The following is an 18932-nucleotide window of genomic DNA, read 5'->3' as shown; positions in this document are numbered from 1 at the left end:
AGTTTCAAAGCTGATATTAGATATAAAAAAGATAGTTCATAAAATGATACCGGCATGAAATTTTTTGAACTACAGTTATTATGATTTCATGATCTGAATATGTATGGGGATTTGTTTTGTTTTGGGAATAGATTTGAAGGGGTTAGGAAGGTGAATGGCTATTATTTGTAACAATCAAAAGGTATAGTCCTGAATGATCATAATAGACCCAATTTTCATCAGTTTTTAAAAGAAAATTTTATTCTACTTTCCAATCAAAATGGCCTTCTTCCTGCTATCCCATCTATTTTCCATATACCTTTTAAAATTATCTTTTTCAATTCAGCAAAAATGTGTTTTCTCTTCATTCTCTTTCCTTCCATCCTAATGAGAGACAAAAATAAAATCCATTACACACATCTCATCAAACAAAAGAAATTTCTGTATCTCATTGTTCATATTCAAATATACATACACAGACATCACAGCATTATCATATGTGTGTATATATGTAATGATATATGTGAAATATAGTTTTTGTTGTTCAGTTGTTTCAGTTGTGTTTGACTCTTTCTGATTCCATTTGAGTTTTTCTTGGCAAACATACTGGTGTGGTTTGCCATTTTCTTCTCCAGGTGTAAAAAATAGACTCGAACTCTGGACTTCAACCCCCACAAGCCTTTGCTCCACTTCCCCAGAATGCTTTGTAACCTCACCTGGGCTGAGATAGAGAAGGGATTTAAGCTGATTGCAAAGGCTTTTGGGTTTTTTTTGGGGGGGACTTCCGTTTTGGAGCAGACGTGGCTCTTTCCATAATGTAGGTGAGGCCTTGTCTAGGCCTCTAGCCTAGTCACGTGTTTTTTTCTTATTCTGTATTTTCTTTAATCTTTAACCTTTAATAAACCTCTAAAAATATAATACTCCTTGCTGAGAGAAACTAATTTCTACCTGCCTCAGTCTCCTCAGTCTCCCTTAAATTTTAATCTTTACACAGGTCATTTTACAGATGAGTCAAATAGTTTTGGGATACTTGTTCAGGGTCACACAGCGACTGAAGATCTGAGGCTTGAGTTGAAAGTGTGAAGATGAGTTTTTGTGACTCTAGGCCTGGAGCTCAAAAAACTATGCCACCTAGCTGCCCAATAGAATATATATAATAAAACATTATCCATACATGATAATGTTCTATTAATATACATACATTATGATGCTGATCAGAGTTCCCAAGTCTTTCAAAGTTGTTTGTTTGTTTTAATATTATTACTTTTATTGAATACATTGTTCTCATGGTTCACCTCCCTTGACTCTACATCAGTTCATAGTTCATACAAAGATTTTACTTTGTAATTATTTGTAACTTTGTAACTAAATGATAAATATATGATTTTTATAAAGCACAATAGCATGCTCTCACATTTTTATATTCTAACTTTTTTAGCCAGTCCTCTGACTCTTAAATTTCCACTTATTTGTCTTTGCAAAAAGAGTTATAAATATTTTTGTACAACGTTTATTAGCTTGTTTTGCTTAGGACCAATATCTCCCTCAAACTCTCCAAATTGTTCTTTTTTTCCCCCTCATTTTTTCACTTCCCTTCCTTTCTCCATGTCTTTGTAAAGACTCTTCTCAATATTTGGAATGAATTCCCTCTTCATCTTTGCCTCATGGCATTCCTAGCTTGCTCCAAGTGCAACCTCATTCAGGAAACTTGTTCTGACATCCCCCCACCCTCTTCTCGATACCACCCAGACTTACACAATTGCTAGTTTGCTAGTATTCTCTGTAAGAAAGTTGTTCTCTTTCTGTCTCTCTGTCTTTGTCTCTGTCTCTGTCTCTCTGTCTCTGTCTTTGTCTCTCTCTCTAATCGATCATATTTAATGAACTTGGGCTTCTTGAGGGCAAGGACTGCTTCATGTTTCTCATTTAATTTCTAGCACTTAATTCAGTTCCTGGAATATAGCAGATACTTAATATATGGTCACTGAATAAAGGAATCAACTTGTCAGAAAGTGATCAACTAGCAAGTGGTAGCGGAGGATACCATGAAGTACCATGCAGTAATTTGCTAATGACCATCATCAAAGACATTTTATATTTTTTTCCAAGACACAGGGCTGTAAGCTTTGTTTAAATTTCTCACAAAATCTGAAGAAAGTTATGTTGGCAATTTCATTAAATACATGTGGTAAATTATAGCTAATGCTGTATTTATTAGTTTAAAGAAAGAGAACATTATCTGACACAAAAATAGCACAAAATTATCTTATTTTTTTCATGTTATGAAGAGAAGACAAAAATGAAGCCTTTGAGAGAATTAAGCTATAATATTAATTGATTTTCAGTGGGAGTAATTAGAATAATTTTTCAGTCAATCTAAATTTCATGAACTTGTACATATTGACATTTCTTTTTATTTATTTGAGGGAGTCTGGGCTAGAAACTATTTCCTAGACTGAAATATACTTTGAAAAAATGGTAGCTATAATGCTTCTATACATATTAAAGGAATTGGGAAAATTACAATTATTTAGCCAAGAATCAAGCATGAAATTAAACCATTTCGTCAGTGTGAGAGGATGACCATTATTAAGGGAATTGGTCCCAAATGAAAGTGTCTATAAGGAATAAGATTTCTAAAACTATATATTTTTGCGAAGAATCCACATAGGATACATAACAATGGATCCACTGAATCATTGTATCATACATAGAGAGATACTAGGGCCCTTAGACACTGCTAGTCCAACTCTCTGATGACACTTCTAGACAGTTTGTCATTTGATCATGGTCTTACAGAGAATAAGTACAATATCTGTCTAATGATTCCACTTAGTGATTTTTCCATATGCCACCAGCAAAGAGATTTTCCAAAGAGTATAGCTTGCTATTTTAGCATGGGCCTCTTGAATATCTTCATCTTGATAAGGACACAATAAATTCTCTGCTTTTCAGGTCCAGGAATTGCATTTTATCAATACATCTAAGAGTGATCAAGCCCTAGGCCTGGGTGATCATATCACACTAAACAAACTAAGTAGAATTTAAGAAATAGGCCACAATGTCAGTAAATTCATTTATAGTAAGGCATCTACTTTCTACTGACTTGATGTAAGCTTTCTAGATTTCCTATTTCAAGGAGCAAGTGAAATATAATTCTTTACAAGTCAGTAGGAATCATTGCCTATGGTATACTAGTAAGATACCCTTTTTGTCACTAGAATCTACCAGATACCATCTTTGTTCTTAAGCAATATTGTATAAACAATGAAAAATATATGGCACAGAGAAAAAATAATTCAGGATTTAGAAATAAAGAAGCTTTAAATACTAGTCTTATAACAAAAATGAAAGGGATAGACCAGCTATCATTTAAGATCTTTTCTAATTAATTATGATACCCAGATTTCTACCCAATCTCTTTTTTCTCTCTGTTTCTGTCTTTCTTTTAACCTGTGTCTCTGTTTCTCTTAAGAATCCAGGGCTATCAACATGTTCATTTAATGACATCACCTTGGGAATGTTATAATTAATTAGATTTCATTTTATTTTACATTACTTACTCCTCTCATTGAATCACAGCCTAGATGACCACCTGTCAGGGATGTTAGAAAACAGATTACTGTAACTGGTGAGAGATGACCTCTAAAATTCATTTTAGCTCTAATATTTCTGATGGTGGTTATTTTTGTCTCATTACTGAGGTTTGGTATACACATTAGTCTGAGTGGCAGAACATTTTTAAAATGTGTCTTCAAATTTTTAGGGTACAACTCTGTATATCATATTCTCTTATGAGACAACTATATGGATGATGCATTTTCAGAGTTCCTATCAGAATCCTACAGATCAAAAGCAGGAATTTTTTTTTTCAAAAAGCTTTTAGACTCCTTTAATTTTTCCAGCCATTTCCGATTACATATAGAAATCAGTCATCTAGGTTTATACCTATTTTTTATAATGCCTTAGGAAACATATATATATATATATATATATATATATATATTTAAATTAATATGACTAGAGGCAGTAAATAAGGGGCTTGGGATCCACTGAGAAATAAGAACTATTGCCAAGACTATTGCCTTGTAGGCAGTTGAAATCCTGAAAATGTGAATTTAGACTCTGTGTCTTATGACAGTATAGGATAGATAGATAATGCAAGATATATGTTAGTTATCTGTATAATTGATTTGGAACGTGTGACTTAATGATTCTGAATCATCCTGGAGAAATATCTCTATGGCATGACACAAGACTATCCTCCAATGTATTTTGTTCACTGCTTCTGTGTTTATTTTGCTTTGTTTTAATCCAAGATATGGATAAAGACAAGATTACAGAATCTCAGAATTGCAAAGAACTTCAAGATCCACATTTTCAGATCTGTATGTGATCAACTATCTATTCCTCTTCCTTTTTAGGAAAAACAAATAATTAGTCATTCCCATACTTCAATTGATGCTTAAACATCTATTAAATTATTCTCAAGTTCCCAAAGTAGAAATGAAACAGCTCAGGTCTCTAAGAAAATACTTCAACATGAATTAAAACAAAAACAGAGCATCAGAGGAGACCAAAAATGTTTGGGGACAGTCAGTTGATTCTGATTCATCACTCACACACCTCCCCATACTTAAGAATGAGTGGGAAGTATAGGCTTCTGGTGATTAAATCTAAAAATGGGTAGGAAAGAGTTAATTCCATCTTCACAAGATGGGAGTGAAGCCTCACTGTTGGCTTGCCCTGGAGCTGGAGCTGTGATGCTGGCCTGCACAGTGAGGGGTCCTTGCTACAAGCAAATGTCCATTTGAGTCCTCCATGTGGACCTTTATTCTGTCCAGTCAATTTCTGGCTTGCTTTTAGTTGAGGCTTCTCTGCTGTAGAGTTTGGGCCTTATCCTTAACCCACTGCCCTCACTCAGGCAGTCTACTTCTGAATGAGATTCTCTCCCACCCAAGGGAGATAAAAGTTCTCCTTCTGTGTCTCTGAGCTCTTCTGGGTAAGAAAACAATTTCCCTACTCCAAAATTCATCACAAAGTTTTGATCTAAAGTGATTTGGAGGGGGATCTGGAAGGGATTAGGCAAGTTGCTTCCTCACTCTAACATCTGTCCACTCAAGGTTCCAGTGTTTTTAGTTATCACAAGTTTCTCCCTGAAAAAAAACAAACCCTTAAAATAATAATAATAATAATTAGTCTCATTCAATCCAACCAAAATTAACTACATACCATGTTACAGGCATTGCACTAAGTTCAAAATCCATTAGTAAAAGGAAAAACAGTTCTTCTCAAGGACTTTATAATCAAAAGAATGAAACAAAATTCAAAAGGAGGCATGGAAGGGAGGAAGATGGACGTGCTTTTGATTTGTGAGTTGAAAGAAGGCACAGCAGTAGATGGAGATTGAAGTGATTTGAGAATTCAGTTTCTGCCCTCTATAAAGGATGGCATTAGGACGTGTTTGGTATTCTGTCTTCCAGCTCTTCAAATAGTGTAGAGAGGAGGCTGAAGGTCAATCAAGTTTTAAATAAACAGCATGGCAGTGAGTTTAGAAATAATAAGCTTATCTAATATGCTTTCATTGATGATGCTCAGTTGTTTATCATTTACACCATCAAATAATAAAATTAATATTGGTTTGTGTGTGAGGTCAGTAATGATCTTTTTTAATAAGTAAAAGAAATGTTGAAGTTAAAAATGTCTTCTACAGACACAAATCTACATTTAACTTGTACTTATTAACAACTCTTAAAAGGAAAGGTAAGAGTTAGGCAAATGAGGTTAACTTACTTGCCCAGAATCACATAAATAAGAAGTGTCTGAGATGTGATTTGAACCCAGATTCTTCTGTGCCATCTACTTCCCCCTACATCATAGTTTTAAAGAGTTATATGAGACACTGAGATGTTAAGTGACTTGTCCATGATCTCATTGTTTCTAAATGTCTAAAAAAATTTTTTTTAAATGAATGGTCTTCTTGACTCCAAAATTGTTCCCTGCAAGATAATATACTTCCTTTCTTATTTTCATAAAACAAAACAAATGAAGGATTTCCCCCTTAGCCATAAGTATCAAGAGTAATCACAATTAACTGGGGGAAAAAACAACTTATATTAAGTGATTCAGTGAGAGAAGACTCAGAAAAAACATGACATATTAAAATTATAGAAAAGAACAACAGTAATAAAAGATCATATGCATTCAGAATAAAAGGGAATAGAAGAAAGTAAGTATGGAGTCAAAACAGCAAGTCATATTTTCCTCTTTATAAACACGATGCAAATAGCTGAAAGATGAAATTATTTTTATTTTAGTTGTTCGAATGCTTTTCAATGGTGATTACTAAGTTAATATTTTTTTTTAATTGGGAAGGGGAATTGCATCAAAGAATACCTTAAATGAATTACTTATACCTCCTGCATCCTTAGATAATGGCACTCCCTTGACATTCTCTAAGATAGGCAGTCATCTGTTGTCCAATCAGTATCTCAGTGGGAACCAGCACTTTTCACAGTTACTCAGAGCTTCTCTTTTTCTTTTCCTCAAGGTTATACAATCCAGTGATTACAGAACTTTGGCTCAGTAGCAAGACTACATCAACTGTTTTTTTTTTCTTTTTCCTGGGAGGAAACCCCTGTGAAATGTTTCACAGATGTTAGAGTAAGCTCTAACTTTTTCTGAAAACTTCTACCTCAAACACACAAATATATACTACCATTGATTAATTTCTACCATTTTTTTCTCACAATAATTATTTCATGTCAAAATATCATTTGCAACCAGATCACTGCATAATTAAAAAAAATGTTTTGGCTCTGTAAGGGAAGGTATGAGATTTTATACCCTTGATATAGGACATGATCATCCAAGGTACCTCCTCCTGTCTTATGAAGGAGTGTTATAACAAAAAAGCATTTCACTCATTATGCTTAAAAGAAGTGACTCTATCATCTGCATCTATTTCTTTCCAAGTCTGTTTAAAATTTTGAGCTCTCTCTTCAACTTCCTATCAGAGGGGAAGGAAAACTTTCTCTATACCCCATTCCCCAGCCATAAACCAAATATATTGACTGTGTGTGTTAAAAATAAGAAATGGCATTTTGTTTCTGAGAGAATTGGGTCCATAAAATTTTCACAATTTCTCAAAGTTTAAAACCTATCCTGTTAATCCTGAGTTAAACTCATCTTTTGGGTATCTGCAAAACTGTGGGCACTGATGAATCATCAATTTCATGGATAACCTTCCTTTATAAAATGCAAAAAGTGAAAAAATAAAACAATAAGATGTCATTCAGAGCTAGTGAGTAATATAGACTGTACTGAGAAGGAAATGTAAGGAAAAAAGGGTTATTTAGTTTTAAAGTTGGACTGGATTATATTTAAAAATAGGTTTGCCAGGAATTTATATTAATTCCAAAGAGATTTATTTACAATTTATTTATAAAATATAGAAAGAGTGAAGTAAAAAAATCAGAGAGGTTAGGGTAAGATAAGTAGCCTAAGCACTAAGTAATTTACTTCCATCCCCTGGTTCAATCCAGGCAGGGAGAGTTAGTCCTTTGGCCTAGGCAAAGCCAAGGACCTGGGGAAGTCTCTCTCAAAAGACTAGTCTTTTCAGAAAATCCAATATGAAAGGAATCAGCCTTTCACCCACCACATCTCAGGTCCAGTCAACAGATTCTCCACCAGCCTCAACTCCAAAGAAAGAAAGAATTGCCAGTAGAACTCCCTTTTAAAGCCACTTTTCTCTTGCATCACTTCCTGTGCCTGCCCCTAATTTTATGTCTACCAATTACAGTTGAAGCTTTTCTTTAGGGCTGCCCAGGGGCAGTCAGTTTAATTCTGATTCATCACCCACTATTGTACACATGGGTCAAAGACCGACACTGCTCAAGTGTCAATAGGGTTTTTACAACTTTGGTGATTAAATATAAAAATGGGCAGATCTCCTTACTCAACTTTTTAAGTAGGGTGTTACACTTTTGGTTATTAAATTGAAAAATATGCAGGGGTTACAATTTACTCTTCACAAACAGGGGAGAGTTAATTAATTCCATTTTCACAATCAGGGGAGAGTTAAATTTAATCTTCACAATCCCTCTGGATGGTCATTGGGAGCCTAGTCTCCCCATTGATCATTTAATATAGTCATCTTGTATCCCTAAATTTTTTTTTCTAACTACAGGTATATACAATATTGTACCTTCTAAGGGGAATATATAATAGTTAGAGGTAAGAGGGAAATAGAAGAGAAAGAGAAAGCAAAATCAATGTTTTTCTAGGCGCATTGACATAAAGCCAATTAGGGGGCAGTCCCCTTTGGCATAAAAGTTTACATTTACAATAAATGTTCAACCCCCTGTAGTTCAATCAATTGCACCCAAAAGTTCATTCTGGATCTTCTTGATGCAGTGTAGGTTACTGCAGACATCTTTCTCCAAACATTTCATTCTCTGGATTCAAGGAGTAAGCAAGCTTCTTTTCCTGAAAATTTTCTCAAACAAAAGTTTAAATCTTGCATTTTCATGAAAATACAAGTCAATCCTCTCTGAAAAGGGTGTTCACCAACACCTGGATCAACTCATGGATCAATACATGGTTGAGTTATGGTATATATGAGTCAATTATCAGATGGAAAATAAAAAAAAACATAAAAAGAAAAATAAATAGAAGAAAAACTTTGCGGGAAATAAATATTTTAAAATCATAATCAAAATATCAAAAAGCATGTATATAAAATTTGTGAATAAAATAAGAATAAATTCATAACAGGACCTTGTATTAGAGTTCAATTAAAGTCAATTTCTGTCCCACAAATCTTTTTAAAAAATGCAGTAATATTGTATTTACCCATTATAAGCCAGGGCTATAAGAAGTTGCCATGCTAAGAGAGAAAAAAGGACTAGATTTTTGTGTAAAAGGGAAATGTCATTCCCTGGTCTGATCATTCCATCATTTCTCAGGGATAGAGGAGTCAGAAGAGCCAATTGTTAGGTACTTTTATAGAAATTATTTTACGAGTGTGGTTCAAGGATTCTTGTGTCTTAACATATGTCAAGTGCCACACCTCAAGTCTCAAACTAGGTTCAAGTCCTTTTGTGTCAGCATAGAAGTTCATTAATCCCACCTGGATTGGTTTCTTTTTTGATCTATGTGCTCTTTTGGCACTATTCAGGTTAAATCTGTGCTTTTATGGTACTATGTAGATAATGTCTGTGCTCCTTTTTTCATCCTATTTCCTAGAATCAGATACAAATATTAACCACAGTCTCATAACATTTATCAATAATTGGCAGTTTTCCATAGTCTAAAACTTTTGGGTATGAATTTATATGCTAGGCAAATGGACATCTTAGCTTATTCTATTACAAAATTAAAAATAGTTAAAAAGAAATCTCAATACTGGTTACATGTGCTTCAAATGCAAAAAAAAATGAGAAGAAAAAATCCTGCATGGCAAAAATAAAGTGCAACAAAATAGTACAGATCCATCAATTGGGAAGTCTTATCATAACCAATGATCAAATACAATCAGTAGAAGTAATTGTTCATTATCAAAAGAGGTACTTCTTTTACATGGTTACAATGAATCCATGAGTCCCTCTCCCCTATTTTAATAATAATAGCTGTCAGTGTATTTAATAGGACTTGGAATGGTCCATCATTAGCAGGTTCAGTAGACCCAGTACATTTGAAATTCTTTATATACACACTATCATCAGGGTTTAAATCATGAAGCAAGAAATCTATGGGGCCTACTTGAACAGCAGCTCCAGAGTTGTGGAATTTTCACAATTTAGCTTCTAATTGTCTGATATATGTAGCAATGGTTGTATCCTCTCCGAATAATGAGGTATAGGCAGGGACAAATGGTTGTGCATGAATAGATGGATGTCCAAATAGCATATCAAATGTTTAGATGTATAAATTACCTCTGGGTCTGCTTCTGAGATAAAATAGGGCCAGAGGTAGAATTTCAGGCCATTTTAAAAGAGTCTCCATGCACAATTTTCCAATCATACTTTTAAGTTCTTTATTTATTTGTTCAACTTGACTAGAGATGTGGGGATGATATGGCATATGAAATTTAGGAGTTATCCCCAAACATGAAAAAAATGTTTAATATAAAAAATAAAAAATAAGTAAAAAATGAATAAAAAAATAAATAAGACTGAATTGGTAAAATGAGTCCCTCTATCTGAGACAATATGTGCTGGCTGACTGGCCAAAATGGGAAATAATTTCTTTTAAAAGGACTTTGGCAACAAAAGCAGATGTGGCCCAAGAAGTAGGAAATGCTTCAGTCCACCTGGTCAGCTGATTGACCATGAACTGACAAAATATATACTGTCAAGCTTTTGGCATAGAGATAAAATTGATTTGTAAGTGTTCAAATAGTGTGTAAGTGAGAGGATGTCCACCAAAGGCTTTTCCACGAAAGTCATATTGATTAAAGGCCTGGCAGGTAGGGCAGACTATACACACCTTAGAGGCTATAATAGTTATACCATACTCTTTTGACAGAATCCATGATGCCCTGGATGTAAAGTGACCATTTTTATGAATAAATTGACAAATTTGTTGATAAAAACTTTTGGGAGCAGGGGTTTTCCTTCAGATGACACCAATACTCCATTAATCTGTTTTACTTGAAATTTTTGCTTCCATTTTCCCACTTCTTTGTCATTATAGAAAAGGGATTGATCCAAATCATGAGTAATTAATTCAGGTCCTTCTAAGGCTGCTAGTTTGGCTGAGTTATCTGTTTGGTTATTTCCCCTGGAGACAGTGTCATTGCCACCTCTGTGTGCAGAGCAGTAAACGACTTGCTATGGCCTTGGGGAGCTGGATGGCAGAAAGAAGTTCAGTAATAAGGTTTGCATTGGCAATACATTTTCCAGCTGATGTTAAGAATCCCCTTTGGAGCCAGAGCATTCCAAGAGTGTGACATATGCCAAAACTGTAGTGGGAGTCTGTGCAAATTGTGAGTCTTTTATCCTTTGCAATGATACAGGCATGTTTCAAAGCTATGAGTTCTATACCTTGTGTGCCTTACATTTGAGAGTAAGGAAGCTTACCAGAGAGTATCAAATTTTGTAACTACTGCAGCTCTTGTATAGTGCACACCATCTCTCATAAATGAAGAACCATCTGTAAATAATATTAAATTCGAGTCGTCCAATGGGGTGTTCAGTAAATCATTAAGAGGTTTATCAGCAATGGACACTAATGATGTATAATTACATAAAGGTTCTCCAGAAGTTGGCAAATTGGGGAGCAAGGCCGAAGGATTAAGGACTCCACAGTGTTTTAGTGTGATATGTTCATTTTTGGTAGGGTTATCTAATACCTAGTAATCCTTGAATCAGTAAATGTCTGTGTCCCATGTTTTAAGAACAATGCTTCAACCTCATATGGGCACAATATGGTCAGAGGTCATCCCAATACCAGATCAGCTGATTTGGTTACTAATAAAGACATGGCAGCTACTCCTCTAAGGCATAATTGTGTTCTGGCAGCTTTTGGGTCCAGCTTGGCTGAATAATAGGCTACTGGGCATTGAGCAGGTCCCAAAGTTGAGTTAGACCACCTGAAGCTATCCCTTTCTGTTCATGTACATATGGAGTAAATGATTTATCATAATTTGGGATGCCTAGAGCAAGGACAGACAGGATAGCCTGTTTTAAATTGAAAGAGCTATTAGGCATTCCATTTAAGTGGTTCTGGGACTGAGCTTTTTGTAAGTGATACAAGGGGCTTAGTGATTTCCCCATAACAAGAGATCCATTGCTGACAAAATCCTATTGCTCCAAGAAATGCCCTCAATTTCTTTTTAGTGGTAGGGGCACTTAATTTTTGCATACTAAATGACTCTATCATAAGCAGAATATATTAATTTTCTGGGGAGGGTGATGATTGGGTGATGAGGGAGAGATTTAATAAAACCCTTATAATGTATTAAAATTATCTTTCTTAAAATATATATCTATATATATATTTTACCTTTAGAAATAGGAGGATTTTAGAAAGATCTCCTAGAGGATTTGATATTGACCTTTTTCTTTGTCACTATTCAGTCACTTATGAGGAAGCATTAACTTGACCTTAATCTCTTTTCTGGCTTTTTGTACTTCTTATAAATGGGACACTGGGGAGATTGAAGGAAGGGAGTAGGTGGGAGGATGGCCTCAATTTATTGGTGGGCAGAATTAGTTAGGAGATTATTTTTTTTCTGAAAGATGGAGAAGATCTGCTATTGCTATCCTTTCCTCTTCTTTTAAAGGGTGTGTGTGGAGGGGTGTTCATTTCTAGGAGCTAGGAGCTCCATTACATCATACTTACACAATTTTATCAGCTTAGACAAATATTAAACCTTTGCAGTCCTCTTTTTCGAGAAAAATTGTCAGATTTTTTTTTTAAAGAAAAACTTTGAGCCCAGAGATGGTAAGGAGATCTGACAGCAGTAACAAAGGGATTATAGGCAACACTGAATTGGCATTATATGCAGCTAATGCTGATTGACAACTCTATTGTCCATATACAGTTCTGAGATTCAATGTGGTCAGCCCAAATGGAAGAAGGAACCATCATAGTCTGGGGGCCAGAGAAACACTAGTACTTATGGCTTTAGGAAAGAAAGATAATTTCCTGGTTAAAGACCATATAAGAGACCAGGAGAGCAGGGATCTCACTTATCTCTTTATCATTCCATTTTAGAAGCATCAAAAACTTTCAGACCCACAGATCTAGTTTTGAAAATAGAAGCGTGAAAAAGCCTGAGGCTTGACATAGTACCTCCCCATCCATAGGGAAGCAAAACCTAACTTGAACATAGATTTCAAAGTAAAAAAACAATCTGGAAAAATGAGCAAACAGCAAAAATTTAATATTATCATTAAAAAAAAAACTACTAAAGTGGTAAGATCAAGATATTGTGATTGAAAGAAATGGGCACAGACAGAAGAAATGACATGCAAAGGAGAAGAGCAAGAAAAGTATGGAACTCAGACCCATTGGGGAAGGAGAGAGAGAGAATTCCATGGAAGATTGAGGGAGAAGACAGTTGGACCCCCACCTGAGTTCTGGTCTCACTTTGGCTTGGGAGTGGTCTGAAGATACAGCACTTCATTTTCTCTCTGGCTATTACTTTCTACCTCTAATTTGAGCTGAAGGAAAAGAAATAGTCTTGCCCAGAAAAGTCCCCAGGAGGGTTACTGATATCTTCCCTCAGGGGAAGAATTTTTTTTTTCCTTAAGACTTACATCAAAGCCTTCAACAAGTGATATAACTAGAAATAGGGAAAAACCCTTTCCCTCTCTCCCAGTTTCCCCCTTATTTCCTTCCCCCCAAGAGAATAAATATATCATTTTCCAACTAAAGAAACTCTTCTGAAGGTTTTTGTTATCAGAGGGAGGAACTGACTTACCATCTGTGAGGAAAACTTCATTAGGTTGCTTAGTGAGAACAGGAAGTAAGGAGGTACTCAGAAATCAATTTCCTTCAAACTGCTTCCTGGTGTAACATCTTTTGGTTTCCCTTAGTATCTCTCACTAATTTCCCTCTCTAATACAATTGGCACCCCAGAAAAGCCTGTACCCATCCCAGACTACTGGATTGGAAAAAATCAAATAGGGAAGGAAATAAGAGGAAGTGAAAAGAAAATGATGCTATGAATAATATTCTGGGCATCAGTGCTGGCAATAATAGCTTGCTATTGGATATACAATATAATATATAACACATTGACAGGAGTTGTGCTGGAAACGATGGGTTTTATAGCCAACTCCACTGCTTTTATTACAACAATGCCTTTCTCTAATAATACTGCTGTGTGGAAAGTGGTCACACAAATTTATGTGTTCACAATGGTGGCTATTCAGAGAGTTGTTTACATCAGGAATGTCCTCGGATTACTAACACCTAAGAAAGCGGCTCAAATCTTAGTGTCAGAAAGAGGCAATCTCAAAACAGCAACATGTAAAGCCTTGAAGACAAAAGCTAATTAATTCCAAGTCCATCTTACAATTCATTAGAAATAAACTTATTTATTTCCACTTTTTAAATCATTTTTGGCATGTTCTTTCTTTTCCTCCCACCCATTATCTTTCCCTAAGATGGTTGGTTATACATATGTTATTGTGCATGTAGTTTGTACATGGGTTATTATGTAATACATATTTTCATTTTCATCATGTTGTGAAAAAAGGCACATATTGATTACACAAGACAAAAATGCATGAAGGAAATACAATGAAGACAGTTACACTTTAATCTTTATTCAGACTCCATCAGTTCCTTCTATGGTAGTGGATATCCCTCATGAGTTCCTTGGGGCTGTCCTGGAATATTGTATTAGAGATAATCCAGTTATACAAAAAACTATAACATAGGAAAGAATGCTATTCATGTGAAAAATTCACGAAAGAGTTTAAAATTAGAGCTGGACCTTCTTGACTGGGAGAATATAAGGACCAATATTGATAAGATGGTATTTTAGTTGTTTCTAGAAGAATGGAGAGTCATGAATTGCTTCTGGCTTTGACTGGTTTTACTTTGCATCATAATTTCCACTATAGAGACACATAGTCTAGAAAAATACATTCAGTATAATTCAAAGAAGAGTTTTGTGTTTGGAGTAAGAGGACACGGGTATAAAGTCTGCCTGCTAATTGTTAACTGTGTGACCCTGAGCAGTTATTTATAGTTTTTTTAACTCATTTTTTTCATCAATTTAATGAGGACAATTACAACTATAATACTAACTTCACAGGAATCTAGGAAATCTCAAATGAGAAAATGTATCCTGTGCTTGGCAGACCTAAAAGTTCTGTATACATGGCCATGAGTTTGTTTTTCATTATGTACAGATTATTTTCCAGAGTACATAATTCCCTAATAAGAACTTTCTACTGATGTGGACCAGTAGTTTCTTTATTTACACAAATTTTTAACCTTTTTTTGTATCATGGACCCCTTTTGACAGCCAGGTGAAGCCTTTGGATCCCTCTTCATAATAATGTTTTTTAAATAAATGAAACAATATGCATATGATTATAGAGGAAATCAGTTTCATTAGAATACAATAATCAAAATGTATAGTTTTTTAAATTTACAAATTCTAAGTAAAGAATTTGAGAGAATTACCTGAGGACACTGAGAAGTTGTATCTTGCTTACAGTCATCCTGCTAGATGTCAGAATTTAAATCCAGGTCTTCCTTTATTCTAATTCCAGAAGAGAAGTGAAGGAAAAAAATGCAGAATAAGACATTTTCTGATACAAGCAATATTGTGTTTTATTTTTCTTTGAATATGAATGTTGATGAGTAATTTTCTTTTTCTTTCTTTCTTGTTGTTTTGTTTTCAATTTGCTTAGTGGAGTAAGAGGAAAATGGATGTTAGGAATTCAAAAAGCAAAGGGAGGAATGAAGAAAGTAAGGGAGAGAGGAAGAGAAGGAGGGACAGTTTAAAAAAGAAGATAAAAAAGGAGTCATTAAAACATTTTTTCTTACAATGTATAGAAGATAATATAAATCAGCCTAGAAAAAATCCTTGCTAAGCAGGATATCTTTGATATATTCATTTCCCATTTTCTTGTATCCCCAAGGCTTAGCACAGTGTTCAGCATATAAAAGACACTTAATAAAAGCTCATTGATTTGATTTGACTACTTTATTATGGAAATGCTTAATTTTTGGTGTTTGTCAATTTCAAAATAAAAAAAAAATTACATTGCTATTAAAAATAAACAAAAAGTCATCTAGAGAATACCCATATTTCTTAGGTATACATATAAATAAAGCTGACTTCCTCAAAACCAGCTCGTCATATCTGAACTCATATATGAACATATTCATGCAAATGAATGAAAAATGATGTTCTTTGGACAGCTGAAAGTGATAATTATGATAATATCTGGCAGCTTTGTAAAACTCCAAGATTTATGAATTAATACTTTCCCCCAATCCTCACAATAACTCTATGAGGTAGATACTCTGATTGTAATTATCCTAGATATGATCCTACCTGGGCAAAATATAGGGTCATATTAACTTCTAGAAGTGCTGACATTGACTGTTATTTGTTTTTTCTTTGTCTATTTGTAACCTCTGATGTAATTTTGATTTGGAAATGTAGTTTCTTAATCTACAGAATCTATTTCCTTAAATCAATCTGCAATTAATCAAAACTTTTTAATGATGCATGTCTAGCTTTTAAATGTGTATTGGGAGAAGGCAAATGTAGGATGCAGTTAACACAGTAAATACAATATTAATGAGGATAGAGATTTCTACTTTATTCCAGAATAATTATGGTTCCTACTAACATCAAAACTTGACCTGCAATTGTGAGACAAGTTTGATGTGTGGTTATCAATAGTTGTTATTGTTTCTGAAATATCAGAGAAAGGGATAACTCACCTGAACCAACACCAATCTATCCTTAAGTTACACATGAATGAGTCAGAGGGTCATCTCTGGGACAAGGCTGAGACTGTTGGGTCATCTCACTACTAAGCCATTCTACCCTTGCTCTCTGCAGAAGGATAATCAAAGGACAAGAATATAGACAAGGAATTGCCCAATGGAAGAAGAAATAGGCATGACTAGATTTAGCTGGCAGCTCTCACTTTGTCCAACGAGGAGAGAGAAAGCTCTCAAGCAGAAGTATCTTTCCTCAAAGCTAATTTTGGTAGCTACATTAGTTCTGAAAAATTCATACAGTAATAGATTCATGCTATATTTATGAATTTATAATGATTTTTATTGAGATTACAAGGTGAATTAGAGAGGTTTCAGAAGTGAAATGAAATTATCAGTAGAATTTCAAATGATTCAGTAACTTTGTAATCTACATAGAATTGTACAAAAGGTTATGGATGTCTGCCTCGTAGCAGATGCTTAATACATGCTTATTTATTGATTGTATGGTTTTTAAAGCATATTTACAAATTACTTCTCAGAGGAAATACCTTCTGATTATGACTTATATAGGTTGCAAAATTTTGTCCATATTTGTAAGTGATGTGGACTGACAGTGGGCAGTGAGGAATAGTAATAGGAACAAGACACTCACACTATGAAAAAGAAGAAAATTTTCATCATAAAAATTTGTAAATATCCTTTCATTTAGTTCAGTAATACTCAGAAATGGCTGTAGTTATAAACTTCAAATTTTCCAAAAGGGTAATACTCCTGCATGTAATATCAGTCTAAAATGAAAGAACATTGGTTTCATATTTTCAGTTATTAACCTTTAGAATGAGAAATATTTGAGATGTAGGGAGAACATTTTCTTAAGAGATATCAATTAATAAAAGGCTTCTTTTGCTGAAGCAACTTGGATTAAAAGCCTAATAGTTTATATGCTTTTATGTGGGCCTTTTCAAATTAGTGAAGATTTCCTTTCAATTTAGTGAATATTTACTAAGTACGTTACATGTTCTAGGTACTTTAAAAGATTGAAGTTATGTAAAAACTACAATAAAATAGCCATTACCCTAAGAGAACTTATATTTTATTGGGAGTCATAATATATAAATAGAAATAGGAAGACAGACTTTCACTGGTCAAAACATTAAAACAAAAGCAAAAATAAACATTCTAGAAAGGTGAGTGATGACACATTTCCTTTGCCACCTTTAGTCTATATATATTGTAGCTCAAACTCGTTTGATGTTAAGTCAGAGAGGTTTTTGGAGTGTTTAAATGTTGTTGTTGTTGAGGTGTTCAGCCATATCTGGCTCTTCATAGTCCTGAGGAGAATTGCATGGAAGGCCCTTTTTTCCTTCACTGTCTACTTTATTCTGTCCAATTTCATGTAATTGTTTCCATAATACTATCTGCCCATCTCGACCTCTGCCATGTTTTCTTTTCCCTTCAATTTCCCCCCCAAATTAAGATAATCCCCAGTGAGCCCTGTTTTTTCATCATGATACCAAAGTATTTTAGCTTCATCTTTAGTGTTTGAACTTCCACAGTTTGAATTAATTTAAATATAGTGTGATTTGTTGTCCAAAAGCCTCTTAATAGTTTCTTCAGCACCATAATTTGAAAATGTTGATTTTTAATCTGCAGTGCTCAGCTTTCTTTATATTCCAACTTTCACAGCCATATTTTCCACTGGACAAAACAATAGCATAGTTTTGATAATATAGACCTTTATTTGCAAGGCGATTTCTCTGCTTGTGAGTATGATGTCCAGATTTACTCTGGTGTTCCTTCCAAGAAGGAAGCATCTTTTAATTTCATGGCTGTTAGCCATCTGCAATTATCTTTGAGCCCAAGAATATAAAATTTGATTCTGCTTCCAGTTCATCTCCCTCTATTTGTCAGGAAGTGCTGGAACTAGTGAACAAGATCTTAGTTGTTATTGTTGTTGTTAATCTTCAAGACAGCTTATAGAGTCTCCTATTTCACTCTTATCAAGACACTTCATGAATCTTCTTCACTTTCTGCCATCAAAAGAATATCATCTGAGTATGAGTTGTTTTTCTGTTTGTTTGTTTGTTTGTTTATTTGCTTATTTTTTATCCAGCAACCTTAATTCTGGCTTTTAAATCTTCAAGCTGGAATTTCGCATGATGTTCTTTGCATATGTCAAATAAATACAGTGTTGATATATAACATCATATTACATCTTTCCAATTTTAAGCCAATCAGTTGTTTCATGTTTGTTTCAATCTGTTGGTTATTGTTCCACATACAACCTACATATTGTCTACAAAAGACAAGGTGATTTGGTACTTCCATTTCTTTAAAAATTGGCGACAATGTATTGTGATGTACACAGTCAAAGACTTTAGTGTAGTCAATGAAACAGAATTAGCTATTTTCTGAAACTTCATTGCTTCCTTTATATAATCCAATGAATGGTAAAAATTTGGTTTGTAGTTCCTCTGTATGTGGATTAGTAACCATACCATTCTGGCTATCTTGGTGATGTTAAGATCTTT

General features: G+C 34.3%; 1 long non-coding RNA gene across 1 annotated transcript; it reads right to left on the bottom strand.

Annotated features, from left to right (window-relative positions):
• Window positions 1-222: 222 nt before the first annotated feature.
• On the bottom strand, window positions 223-13459 carry LOC103101821 (uncharacterized). Its single transcript, XR_458706.3, has 3 exons — window positions 13406-13459; window positions 6393-6613; window positions 223-363 (listed from the first exon to the last, which is right to left on the bottom strand). It is a non-coding gene; the product is annotated as an uncharacterized LOC103101821 (long non-coding RNA).
• Between the last annotated feature and the right edge of the window lie 5473 nt (window positions 13460-18932).

This window comes from Monodelphis domestica, chromosome 1 (genome assembly GCF_027887165.1).
Source record: "Monodelphis domestica isolate mMonDom1 chromosome 1, mMonDom1.pri, whole genome shotgun sequence".
NCBI classification, from domain to species: Eukaryota; Metazoa; Chordata; class Mammalia; order Didelphimorphia; family Didelphidae; genus Monodelphis; species Monodelphis domestica.
The sequence above is the reverse complement of the archived record's forward strand: the minus strand, read 5'-3'. Positions and strand labels throughout refer to the sequence as shown.